We start from the raw sequence: 14498 nt of genomic DNA, 5'->3' as shown, positions 1-14498 counted from the left end.
CCAGCCAGCCAGCAGCAACAGCACACAGTCTGCAGACACGTCTACACACAGTGAGTCGGCTGCTGCTGGATACTTGACACATGTTGAACTGCTGGTGGAAGAAATGCCAACTACGAATACGGATTTAACCGGCCTCCACACACACGCAAACTGAGGTAAGCTCTCACACACACGTTGCTTTAACGATTAACCCAAACGGTGCCATTCACGGTGCCTCCACTTTTTTAAAAAGTTTGTGTGTTTTGCAGACGTTAGCCAGTTAGCAGTTAGCTAGCAGGGTGAGCGGCTAACACTTAGCCAAGTTTAAATGGAAATCCTCATTTTTTGGAAACGTGCCTGGATAATGTTAAATGCACAGAAGAGCATCAGTAGGATGATCCGAGCTACCATATGATAAGTTTTGCTTGCCAAGCGCTATAAGCCATCTCAAGATAGCAGAGCGTTGTATTGTTTTTAATGGTCTCCATCATGAGTCAGTGCAGAATATCTTATCTGTTACTCCAGAGTTTACAATGTCAGTCCCAGTCAGTGTCCCGGTGTTACTATTACTTCATGCTATATGTTTGCCAAGTTGTCTCTCTTCTGACAGAGAGTAATCCCCTCTACTTGGGATGCATTTTAAAGGGACAGTTCACCCCAGTATCAGAAATTCATATTTTTCCTCTTACCCTTAGAGCTTTTTATCCATCTAGATTGTTTTGCTGTGAGTTGCTCAGCAGTGTTGCCAGGTCTGTTTGACAAAACCAGCCAAATAGCAGATAAAAGCCAGCCCAATGACCAATAACACCAGACCAAAATCATCATCACATGCACTGTTTTGTGTTGCATCTACAGAGAAAAGCCATAAATGCTTAGCGCCCCAGTCCCAACAGTTATTTTGGCCCTGTACCTTATTAGATGCAGTATATTATTATGAATAAAATATATCTCCGTGAGCATGTAGACAAATTCAGTGACACACAAACTAACCTGTTGCTTTGTCTTATTGTTTTCTCCAACCTTTTCCCTCTCCTCTTCCTCCCTGCCTGAGAATGGCATGTCATGTGTGTATATGGGTGTGTGTGTGACGTATCCCCATGTCCATGTGTGTATGTGCTGATGTGGAGCCACCAGAGTAGTATTTGGGAATAATTTCATTTAAAATATAACCTATATTCTCCTATATGAATTTATAGATTATTATTATTATTATTCATACAATTTGCTTGACAAATAGGTCTCCCCAACCAGCCGAAAAAAAACCCCAAAAAAACTTGCAGCAACACAAAAGTAGCCTAGTTATGCAGGAAAAAAAACAGACATGGCGATTCTGTTTCTGAGTTTTGGAGATATCAACAGTAGAGATGTTTGCTTTTTCTCCAGTATAATGTAAGTAGATTGTACTTTGCTTGTGGCTTGTGCGACAAAACAGTACACTGGAAAAAGTCAATAGCAATGTGTCTTTCCAAAAATCATGAATTTGTTACTCAAGATAATCCACAGGCTTTGTTGTGTGCAGTTTCATGTAGGAACTATCTTCTTTCTACTGAACAATATCTGCTAATGGTATCACAAAATTGAATCGAATCAAAAATCAAACTGAATCGTGGATTTAGAGAATCATGACGCCCCTAATGCTAGTTTCCTTCTGTGTGCTGATTCATTTGGGGGACAGTAGAAAGTAAATTGCTCCATCATGAAACTGCTCACAACAAGGTCTGTGGATAATCTTGAGTAACTGGAAAAAGGAAAAAGACTTGCTGTTCAGTTTTTCCAAATGTATTTTTTGGTGCTTTGAGCACCACAGACTGAGTGCCATCTAGTTCCATCATATTTGAGAGAAGGCAGACATCTCTACATCTGATAGCTCCAAAACTCAGCAACTTACCCCAAAACAATCTCAATGGATAAAGATGACTACAGGTAAGAGGAAAAACATATTTTGAATTTTTAAATGAACTGCCCCTTTAAGAAAACTCAATATCAGGCACTTTGAAACAAATGTAATCCCCAAGTTAGATCCCAGGTTTACCAGTGCTTGTTAGCCTTGTGGACCTCAAGTGTATACCTCTGCTGGGCATTCGATGTAGGCTCAGTGGTTCAGTTGGCATTATGTGTCTCCTTGCGCTCACAGCAGCCAGTGATGAGTCTTCTGTGACTGTGTGCAGGGCACCAAATGGAAGAATGTGCTCTTTTAGAAAGCCAGCTGGCTCCAGCTAGAGAGGGGCAGGAGAGCCTTTAGGCATACATAGGCTGGTTAAGGAGCATTAATAGTAGTGTGTCAATGTATGTATGTGTTGGAACTGAACAGTCATAACCAAAAGCGTGGGGTGTTGGAGGTTTATGTGTCAGGTTTAATGTGGCACTTGTGCTGCTGACTCTCGCCCTGGCACTTCTTGCACAGAAAGGTGTTAATGTACAGTGTGTGTGCTACTGCTGCCTTCTGAATTGGTAGCGGCATAAACTCCAGAGACCTCCTGCTTAAGTCTGGAGAAGCTTTGAAGATGATTTTGATCATTTTATTTTTTTCAAAAGTTATTACAAATTGTTCAAATCCCTGATGAATATTATCGCTGAGTTCATGAGCTATGATCATATTGTCTCTCCTCGAACAGCATACATCATCATTCATCATCATTATCATTGGCCATTTCCTGGCAATAGAAGAAACTGTATGAGGGAAAACACAGCATTTTGCAATGGAGAATATGTACAAGCCCTGAATCAATTAATGCGTGTCAAAAGTCCTGTCCAACAAATCAGATTCTACATACTTAAAAAAAAAATCTTCGTTTGGTACAAATTCCTGCAAAAAAGATACACCAGTGTGATTTTAACATGTTTTTCAATCAAAATGAGAATTTTAATGTAATGTAAATGTAAATGATCATTATCTTTAATACTTCAAATTATATGGCAATTGCAGTATCAGTCAAAATAATCACAATTAGATATTTTTCCCAAATTGTTCAGCCCTAATTTTTAGGCTAATATTTGTCTGGTACCACTATTAATTTTTTCTTGTGTAGCATAATAAAACCATGCAACCCCATCACATAAAATACCAAATAAGTGAACCTTGAACCTTGATTGGAAACACTGTTGTTTATAAGTACCAGAAATTACACCTTCAATATAATTGTAGTATAAAATAATGATACTGGATACTTCTTAACCATGGTTAAAAAAAATCCTTATAATTGAAAACTGTCTGGTTTTGCTGCAAACCAACAAAGTCTGTACTGAATTGTAGTGTTGAATGAGTTGTTGGATAATTTTTTATAGCTTCTGTACTTTTGATACTAAAATTCACAGATATTCTATTGTTTTAATTATGAGTTACTCATCCTTACCCACTTACTGTATTTGTGGCATCGTATAGACTCAATGCTGTCTACATAACTAGGCAAGGTCCAAAATCAGCTACTGCTCAGCACAAGTGGTTGATAAATGTGGCAAAATAAAATCGGCTATGATGACCCAGTACACAGGCTGGAAAGTTTCTGAGGCAGTAATATGTGAATGTCTTCATTAAATATAGTATTTTACTGTGACATCAAAACTGTGAAATGGTATTTGATAAGATTATTTCTTCTTCAGTTTATGTTGAACTGAAAACATCTGTTGGGTCTCTGTAGGTCTCAAGTGGTGAGTCAGAATGTAAATTTTTGATACCATTAACAACAACAGCAGATTTTCATACGCAAATGAAATATGACTGTGTGATGTGTGTATAGACTAGGATGGACAAATGCATATTGTCAAATGATGTGAGGTGTTTCTATGCTTCCACGCCATTAAAGCAAAATAGAGTTTTTGACCTTGAATATGTTTAGTTTCAGTGTGACCGGCCTCCCTTATCAGATTTGACTAGTGACACACAGGTAATCACTCTCTACTGCAAATGCTAGTGCAGGTAACTTCATAGTGGGATGTCGGATGGTACTGAAAAGCTACTACTATTCCTGTACACTGAATGACCTTTTTGTTACAGACCTTAAACTTTAAAGGGTAATGAATTATATTGATAATATAGTTTCACTTTCTTTTCCTCATTAACACTGGTATCTGTGGCTGATATCTTTCATACTTCCCCTTTTACTCCCTTTACTGTGTAGAAGGTAATGTTTGAATCGTGGAATTCCCCCTCACAACTGAGGAGAAATAAATCAAGACTTGTGCTCTTAAATTACTGTACAACATGTGGCACAGCTTCTTTGTGTAGATAAAATGCTGAGGCTATTATTGTTGATCTGTTTAATTAATTTTGTTGCGTGTTTTGGTAGATAGGACAGTTACAGTACCAGCAGCGTACGAGCCACAGTTACCTTACAAACTGTTTGACAGATGATACCTTAACAGACTTAAGTTTTGACCTGGTTCAACCTGTGCTGTTAGGGGTCAGTTTGCATTATCTGAAGTGGATCTGTGACTAACCTGAATGTGACATGAAAAGGCAATGGCATGTTTAGTCTTATTTACAGAAATAACAACGACATGTTTAGTCTTATTTACAGAAATAACCAGAGAATGATGAGTCTCATATCTGCAGTGACTTCAGGCTCTCTCAACCACAGTGTGAGTTAAATAAGGCCAGTTCACCAACTCACCAGATAAATAAGTCGTGTAATGCTATATCAGAGTCAGAATCAGAAATTCTTTATTGATTGATTGAAAATTGGCCTAAAAATACAAAGTAGATTACCAGAAGTATAAATAGTGCTGAAGTGTCTCAGCACAATCCTCACAAGATCCTAAATAACAGCTACTGCATGTCTGACACACCGCACTTTATTCACCAAGTGTTTTCAGCTATCTTCTTATCAGAGTGGTGTCTGAAGTAATTTCCAGTTTCCTTTTATACAGTTGAACGATGAGCCATGTGACTTATCGACTCAGTGATGCATTTAGTATCTTTTGTGATCTATACGCCCTGTGACTAACTAAGGGACCGGAAACAAGTTCAGAGTCAAGACAATTCTAGTATAAACAGTAAGATAGACAAAAATGTTTGATGAAAATCATGTTTTGGGGCTTTTTGTATGCCTTTAATCGATAGGACAATTGAAGTGATGACAGGAAAGGGAAAGAGAGTGGAAGGAGGACATGCAGTGAAGGGCCTGAGGTGGGATTTGAACCCACGGCCACTGCAGAGGACTCATAACTTCAGTATAAGGGGTGAATGCTCTACTGACTGAGCTGCTGGGCCACCTGATGAAAAAGCATGGTTTACTGGAGAAAAACTGAGACATATGTGTTCATTTTGATGGATTCACTCACACAGGCCCGCACCTCGCTGTGTGAGCATTCTCGGAGTTAGAAATTGCACCACCGTGCACTGTCATCAAACACCCAGAGATTGTTTTGTGAAATGATCATCCATCTAGCAGATTCTCACACCAGCATTTGCATCTGTTTTCAGTCACTTAAAGATCACATTAAATTTGCAAGCCAAATGGTTGAACTAAGCTGAGCGCAGTTGCCAAAAATGAGTGGTTCTGGGTTCTGGGATAAGCATTATAATTTGATGCACTGCCATAAGACTGGAAAGGTCAGAGCGTAAAGAGAGATTTACAGACCATTTTGTGGTACCATATCAACTTCTAGTAGCCCTCAGTGACTATTGTAGCAGTGCTGAGTTTGAAGAAATTGCATGTCTTAATGTTTTCGTGGAGAATGTTTGCAGGCTCTGCCTTGAAGACCACTGATGATAACTTGTATCTGGGTTCAGACATATTCTGCAGGGCATGTGTCCTAGGCTTCATATTCCCCAGAGAATTAATTCATGCATCATGGGGCATCGAACCCTCTAGCGCTGTGTATTGACAAGAATCTGGCGTTATGATGCATATATTTTTTTTAAAAATCTAAATTGATGACAACTGTCATAGTGTAAATAAAACACAACCATATGCATAAAATCTGAGTTAAAATGTTTACTTTTTATGCAGTCAAAACAGTGAAGAGTGGTCAAGAGTTTAAGCACAACACAAAATTAACCACTGCCATAAATCTTTGCATTTATCACAATAATAGTGTCTTTGAAAATCAATACAGTATCACAAAACATTATTTTGCATTACTTAAGAGTATTGACATGTTCTTGTACCCCTACTCTATACTAATGAACAAGGTCATTCCACCTCTCTGAAAACAGGAACTGATCTTTGAAAATACGTAAGTGATGGTTCCTACTACAGACTGAAAGATTTTAGCAGTCTTATAGTTCATTGCAAACCACACCACAACATGGATCTAATAAGCTTGGGTTTGATGTAGGTAGACAATACGATGATCACATCTACTGAATCATAGGCTTCGAAAACAGCATCACTGTGCATCATCAGCCCCCGTCATCTATCTGCGCTGCTACAGTGGTAAACAAATGTAGCTGAACAAGAGTCAAGTCCTTGCAATAATGTTTTTTAAAAAATCAAAGGAGAGGAGGAGGAGGAGAATGTGTTGCAGTATGCTAAAATAGTGTACATAAACATTCATTCATGTGTTGTAGCGTATACACGTCTTTGTCTATCAACACACACTACATTCCTTTTTGGTTAGTAGATGTAGGCCATAGCAGCAGTCACAGCGTGAAACGATTATCCTAAATTTCCAGCTCCGTCAGAGTTTTGTCCCAGGCTATCTTTGGTTGCAAAACTGTGAGAATGGCTGTCTTTGAATTTCTCACAATGTGACGAAGGACCACCATTTTGTAGTCACGACCAAAGATATTGTTCCATTTCTTTCACGCTGGTCATCTTTCCTCTGGGACAGCCCAAAGTCACACAGTCTATACCCAGCCTAAGCATATGGATTTGTTTGTTATCTTGACAAACAAATCCATTTAATGCTCAGACTTTAAGGCAAAAATCTCCTCTGCTTTGCAGAAACTAACTAATTGTTGCTGACTTCGTATTGCTAACTCAATGTATTACTCTGACTTAAACACTCCACACTGACACCAATAAAGCAACCTCAAAGGGTTAAAACTTAAACTCAAAATTCAATTTCAAAATTCATTTTCAAATGTGAATTAATGTGCATTTAAATGCTATTTGTGCTGTGTGCAGTTTTCAGGAGCTGTATTCATTTTGGCTTAGCATCTTTTTTAATTTATTATTTTCTTATGGCTCTAGCCTGATGAGCAGGGCCAGTGAAAGTTTACTTCAAAACATATCTTACTTGCTACGTTACATCCAGTATAGCATTGATGCTGCTGAAATTAAACTCAAAGACTGATTAATATGTGACGTGCATTGTTTTTGGTTATGTTTATGTTTTATGATAGTGAAGATGAAGTGTATAATTCTACTTTTTCCAATGGTCTAGTGTTAAAAAAGCAAACAAATATCGTTATTGTATCAAATCAGGAGATATAGGAAGTTTATCGGCCCAGCCCTAATGTCCATACACCACACTGAGCAACACTGATAAAGGTGTCAGATCAAGGTGTATTGCAAAAGTCTGACGGGATTTTAAAAATTTAAGAATGAGAAAGAAACCCTCTGAGTTAGCTGACTGATGTGACACACACAGGCAGAGCGCACATTCACCACAAAGCCAGATCAGACCGGTCAGGAACCTTTATTTAGAACCTGTGCACTGCTTTGGTAACGTGATCTCGGCCAGAAATGTTTGCCCTACCTTTGACGGGGCAGTCTGCCCTGCCCTGCCCTGCCTGGAGAACAGTCCACAATCAAAGTCTGTTTTTCCTCCACTTTTCTGTCTGAATTCAATAAGCCGTGACCATTGAGAACATCCACATCAGAAAGCCTGGATCACCTTTTAGACTTTTGCACCCAAAGTGGTAATTCAAGGCAAACACTCCAAAGCCCTCACAGCTGGCTCTCTAATATGTGACACGCCATGCCAGTGAGGGCTGTGGCCAAGTGAGGGAAAGGTCACAGCTGCTACGCAGGCACCCTGACTGTATGAAATGTCAAAGACACCCTGGTTAGTAAAGTACAGTGATGAGGTGAATTCAGGTAAAAGCCACTATCCAATATAGATTCCCCTCACTAAATCTATAAGGATGAGAAGTAGTTAAAAAGAAGCTTAGAGAGACTTAAACACAGACTGGTTTTTAAAGTTTTGACAAAAGCAGCTGTAGCTAAGTAAGAAGAGGATTTCTAATATTTTGTGCCGTCAGTGTCATCTGAATTTTATATTCAGAGCTTCTATTGAGGTTTTAAAATGAAGCTTTGAATGCTTGTCGTCATATTTTATGACATCAGCATCCTAAAAAAAGCAGAGTTAAATGAGTAAAGCGTCCCTTTACCTGGTTCACTGTCACTGTCTCTGGGAGAGCTGAGCCCTACGCTCGGTCAAACAGAGGACAGAGAAGCTAGCAAGACATTATGGCAGCAAAACGTGGTGGAGAACTCATATTTCATGGCTGAAGTCGTCATGTTTTTGTGTTGTTTGTCCATCTCAAGAACACCTAGAGGGAATTTCGTCAAACTTGGCGAACTGTTTTGAATTTGGTAGTCAGAAGTCAAAGGTCAAGTTCACTGTGGCCTCATGTCCATCCCATTCTTGTTAACGTGATATCTTTGGAACCCCTTGAACCCCCTTTCTTCAAAATTGGTACAAACGTCCAACTGTACTTGAACTGATAAGAATTTGGAGTTTAACGGTCAAAGGTCAACTTCACTGTGACATAATGTTCAGTTCCCTTTCAGTCTTAGTTAAGAGCATGTTTTTCACTGAAATCATATATGTTGTAATAACTTCCATTTCACCAAAAATACAATTTCTTTAAAGTCTTCATTGCATATGAGTGTGGACATCTGGACTCATATGGATGTAAACTGCAACTTGGCTGTTTGGTAGAGACATACAACCACACGGTGGTAATTCTAGTTTTCTTTTCATTTGTGTCTTTTCTGTCTGTTAATAATTCTGCATCACATATCATAAAGCAGCCCAATTTATTTGCAACTCTGCAGAATTACAGTGTTTTAAACAGAATGAACAGACATGCAAAAAAACCAAACCTGTGCAGCATTTGAATGTTGATTTAGATTTCGTCAGTGTTATGAATGAAGCTTCGCAGCCTTGAACTATTGATTGGAGCCCTCTGAATGTGATGTTTTTAGGTAAAAAGAAACAGACCAGCTAATATGATTTTTTTTTTTTTTTGTAAACTGAATGCACTGTCAAATACGGCACCGACTACTACTATAATCAGTTAAGCAAGACCACAATGCTGCCAACAAGTGTTTCACTGTGCATGTGAAACTAGCTTCTCTGTCTGAGGGACAAAGTGAACTGTTAAAAAAAATCAGTATGAATCGCCTGAACATTTTTAACAGAGAAGACTTTCAGAAGATGATCACATGCTACCAAATTAGTGACAAGTGTACACATCACACTTTACAAAAATGTCTGGTTGTGGCAATTTTTTTCTCCATTTATAATTAACTATGGGACTTTCGGCATCTGGTGGTTGGCTATTCTGAGGAATACATTTTTCAGCAAGGCTGGCTCAATAATGAAAACATAACCTTTTTACTTCCAGACAGTTCTAGACTTGGAAAATATGGAAAATATACTCTGCTCACTGGTTGGTTCTGTGCCAAAGAGATTAGTTCAACAGACAAGGCTAACAGCCGCAGTCAGGTGGTTGTTATTTCCCCACCCTCTGTTCCTCATTGTGGCTTCCTACTTTGCATACAGAGACAGTTTGATGAATGACATGTCAAATGACTTGTACTATTTACATGTACTTTAGGCTCTCCAGATGTGACTGCCAGCACACATTTGAATCTATGCAAACTATATGATCAAATTAACAAGAATCTGTGTAATACCAGACACATTCTACTTGAAGCTCTCGTCAGGTATGGTCTGTTATTTCATCATCATAAGGACAAATTCAGTTTTATACTAGCATTCCCTCAGTTAAACCTGAGCAGTGCTGTAGGTATATTGGATCAGTACATGTCTTTTCGTGCTGGTCTCTCTCCTAAGTATGCTATGTTCACAGTTCAGTGTTAATACTTTTTTCACTTGCCTGGTTAGGCGCGTGGGTCCAAAATGTACTTGGCCAAATTACATTACTTGCACTTTTATAAATTGTTTTGTTTAGTGGCGGTTATCAAATAATGCCTTCAACAAGCCATGTTGGTGTGGTACAGTATAATCTGTCAATCCTGCTCTTCTGTTAAAGAGCACTTACACTAGAGTACAATGTGAATGGCTGCACATTTTTGAAACATGATATGCTGTGGTCATTTGTTTCACGATTACCTGACCTGCCTCAGTGTTCATGTTTAATACAAGCACTGGCAAGGCCTTGGAGGAGGGGTTTTTGGTAGCCGTCTCGGCTGCAATTTGAATGAGATGCGATCAGCTTTTGTTATGGCACTCAGCAACGTTTTTTGGAAACATGATGTGCCTTCGAAAAACAACCCCATTTTACCCACTTTGCTCTGAAATTTCACCAAACCGCATAATACATATTTTGACTTCCACCCACATAGTCTAACTCCACCCATCTAAACTTCTGTTTCCACCATAATCAAAATTCTTGTTTGCACTTGCAGCTTTAGGCTGGCTTGACATGGTAAAACCTTCATGCAGCTTCTTTGCAGGTTGCAGATTTCGTTAAACATAATTTTAACTACAATTTTGCTAGACCCAAGTTTAAACTAATTAAAGTTGCGGCAAAGTTTTACCAGTTAACCTTTACCTTACCAGCCACCATTTTCTCGTGAGTGAACAATGGGTATGCACATATGCACCTCTCAACACAGATGAGAAGGAAGGGAGAAGGCTCACTACTTGCCTACTTCCATACATGGGGCAGTGAATTACTGGATTTATTAGCCCAATGTGGCATTTTACTTTCCCTGTGCGATCAGACAATGAAAGGGAAATTCAGTTGTTAAAATGGCAAAATACAGCATAACAGCAGTTGCTGAACTCAGACAAATCAGTTGCTTCCCAACATTAACACATAGCTAACAGAATGAAAACAGTTTCTCTTTTTTGATGTATGATTAGGTGACTTAACTCAAAGGTCGTGTCATATCAGGAAGTATCCCAGCGGGTAGAGAAAAGTCCTTTGACTTTTTTTAATTTGTCAAGTGGTGCACTGGGCAGAGTGTGAGATGTGTGCAAAACATCAAAACCCCTGGCTGTGCGAGGGAAACTGATTAGTAACATCAGGGAAACACTGATTGTACTGGACACTCCCAGGTGTGAAGGACACAGGACGTTCATTCTGAAATTAAATTTGGCATGCTGTCACAGGCAGTTGAATATGGTGCTTGGAGAAAATGCTGGTGTGTTCACTGCCACTGGAGTACAGTACTTCTATACCTGGAGGTGGAGTTACAAACACAGTTGAAGATTTGAAACAAACTTAACAAATAAAACTTAAAAGCAACAGTATGTGGTCTCTGTAAAACGAAAGATCTGTTAGTTCCCTAAACTAACTTGTAGACAGGATAAACAGATTTGATTTAGATTTTAGTATACTACCATCTTAACTGTGGATGTATGAAGCAGGACACTTGTGGGAAGATGAGAATATGTGCTTTAGCAAATATATTTTGGATAGAGATTTAATATAAATGAATTAATCCTTTCTGTATTCACCCTGACTGAGCTTAGCTTGTCTGGACAGATTCAGATTAGTTCTATCATTCAGAGGAGCTGCTGAAGAAGAAGTGACAGCCCATTGCCCCTGTCTTTTACCGTGTTTTTTTTCTTTGGGCATTCACTCACACGTGGGTTTTTGTCTTTGAAACCATCTACTGATGGTACAGGGTGTGTTGGTCTGGCCATACACTCATGCAATTGTATTGCAGACCACATTGTTTATTCTTAAATTTAGCAATAATAGATAGGTTAGATTCAGTTTGGGTGTAGATTTGTTTGTCTCACTCCACTGGATTGTAATTTATGTGATATCACTTGTAGTGTACTGGTAAGAGAAGCTCTGGGTGGCTTGAGACACACAGTTCCCCATTTTGACCAGTTGGTGTCAGCAGTGACAGTCACAGCGTTCCTGACCCAGTTAGCTGAATGATGCCGCTGCGTTTGAATTGTGACCCACTGGAGGTAATCAAAGCCTTGCTGACCTTCCTTTTGTGGTAGACTCTGGTTCCTCTGAAAGGGGAACTGGAGGGATGATTGTCTGGTTGTCAAAAGACTGCCAATTCCTGCTGTTGCCCTACATGGTGGATGTGGTGGGCACAATCCATTTTTCACACCAGCTGGCTTGGAGTGCTGTAAATTCATTCTCATCAGATCAGGGAATGACCACCAGTTAAATTCTAAAGCTGAAAATATGCCTCTGGCTGGGCAGTTTGTCAGCTCTTAACAGAAACAGTGGTGGAAAACCTGCCATGATTTTGAGATCCTGGCCTTCTCTCCAAATTTATTAGACACTAGACAGAAGACGCAGTGGTCTAAGGGCAAAATTGTTTTTTGTTTCCATTTTTTTCCCATTGAATATGTTGACATATGCACTAGCGCTGGGATGATACAACAATACTTGCAATTTGACATGCAACTTTTATTTTCCTTTTTAACATTAGACCATGGGAAATGTTAAATCATACACGTCTAGAGACTAGATGACTGATATTTCTAAAAACAGTGTACAGCTCATCAGCCAGTCTGTCTTTATTTTATTTGACAGCATCATTTCCACAGGCTACTGTATATACAAGTGGTAAATAAAATATTTTTTGAAGTAAACTGCTACATTTGGCTTTTCCTGCTTATCATGCTTATGTCATAAGGAAATATTTAATAAATTAAGATGTTTCCCAAAATAAAGAGAGCTCTTGAAAACTGCACACAGCACAAATGTGAGCTTTTGAATCAGAAAAACTTGGGCTTGATTGCATATAAAAGTGGTACATAAAATGTACAGTTGAAGGAATAAAATTTTTAAAATTGATTAACTTTTTGAAGTGAAGTGCTACCATTTAGGCCTAACAGTTCCTGCTCATAAAGTGTATGTGAGCTTCTCTGTCTGAGGGACAAAAAGTTCTGCTTCTCCTTGGAATACTCCCCTGGTGACCTTCTTCATTTACAAATAAAGCAGATTTTTACAATTTTGTAATTCTGAGCCTTTTTGATATATGGTTGGTGAGAACACTCAGAACACAGTGTGGTTTTATTCTCCCTGGAACAAGTTGCCTTAAATTTTTAATGAATTATACACAAAAATTGCTAATTTCTTTTGCAATTTGCGCTTGCTCCCGCAATTTCATTGCAACAAATGTCTGAAAACATTGCAACTTTTTTTTTTTTTTTTTTTTTACAAAAGCTGCAGGTGTTTTAGGCTGCAACAATCTCAAAAGGGTAGCAGATTGAGTTAGCAATGTGAAGTCAGGCAGTTTGTTTGTCGAATTTCCACAGAGCAAAGGAAATGTTCCTGAAAGTCTTAGCGGATTTTGTTTATGTTAAGCATGTGAAGTAAAATGGATCCGAATGTTGCCACGATTGTGATGCTAATTTCCATTAGCATGTTAATGGTAATTTCCATTATGTGTTAGCATTAAGGTAACAATGCTAGAATATCTGTGACTGATGCTAAACTATGGCTGCACAATATGGAAGAAAAAAATCATATTGTAATTATGACGGATACTGCGGTATGAGCCACAATTTGTGGGACTCATCAATTGTGAATCACAGTTATTTTAACTGAAAAAAAAAGATTTGTATGCCAGGATATCTGTAGCACTACAACACTTCATTAAAATGCTGTTTTGTCACATAGTTTTCCTTTATGAAAAGATTGCAGCTTCTGTGATATTGCACTTGGCCATATTGTGATTATTCTCAGTCTTTCTAACAAGTCAAGAATGGGATTATATGTAGATGATGGCACTGTTTTATATATTGACTCTTTTTTTGTTGTTGTTGTTGTTGTTTTGTTTTTTTGATGTTCTTCTTTTATGGCTCACCCCTCTTCTCATCTCATTATCAACACACTTTTTGCCAACATTAAGTCTTCTGGAGTATCTCAGCTTGGCCTTCTCTAATAGACTGTCCCTCTCCTCCTACCTTCTCCTCTTTTATCCTTCTCCTCGTTTTTTCCTCTTGGCGAAGGATGGCCGCACACTCCTCTCACGCTTATTTTCAGTTTCCTAGCAACCAGGAGGAGATGCTTTTTCGGGGTGGTACTTAGTGATGGAAGCGGGGGCGGGGTGAGGTGTGCATTGTTCAGGAATAAATGGCTCATGAATGCCGTTCCACCAAAGAGAGGCGGCGAGGAGCACTGTTTTAAGTGAAGCATTCATTGAACAACGGCATTGTTCCATTACTCAGTGTCTGACTCAATTAGCAACCTCATTCACCTGGGCTGCACCGCTGTTATGGCAATGGGTTTGCATCCTAATTATCAGTGTGGCAGTGAGAGCAGGGCCTGGTGCCAGTGTGTGTAACCATGGGTTATGTGTGACTGAAACAAGAAAAGAGGCTGAAGTTGACAGTGAGGAGCTCTTCACTAGCAGTCTGTTCAGTCTTTAGCAAGATGCTTTCTTCTCTGCTCT

General features: G+C 39.0%; 1 protein-coding gene across 5 annotated transcripts in view; it reads left to right on the top strand.

Moving 5' to 3' along the window:
* Nucleotides 1–14498, top strand: part of LOC146316490 (suppressor of tumorigenicity 7 protein homolog) — a 72053-nt gene continuing 57555 nt past the window's right edge. For 2 of the 5 annotated variants that reach the window (XM_084733825.1, XM_084733824.1), the window contains exon 1: nt 1–155. The gene's annotated coding sequence lies outside the window, so the exon portion shown is untranslated. The remainder of the gene's footprint in view (nt 156–14498) is intronic. The other 3 variants (XM_084733828.1, XM_084733826.1, XM_084733829.1) reach the window with 2 other exon arrangements.

Source organism: Lutjanus erythropterus, chromosome 13 (genome assembly GCF_056507025.1).
Source record: "Lutjanus erythropterus isolate fLutEry1 chromosome 13, fLutEry1.hap2, whole genome shotgun sequence".
Lineage (NCBI taxonomy): Eukaryota > Metazoa > Chordata > Actinopteri > Lutjaniformes > Lutjanidae > Lutjanus > Lutjanus erythropterus.
This window is presented reverse-complemented; position numbering and strand designations above follow the sequence as displayed.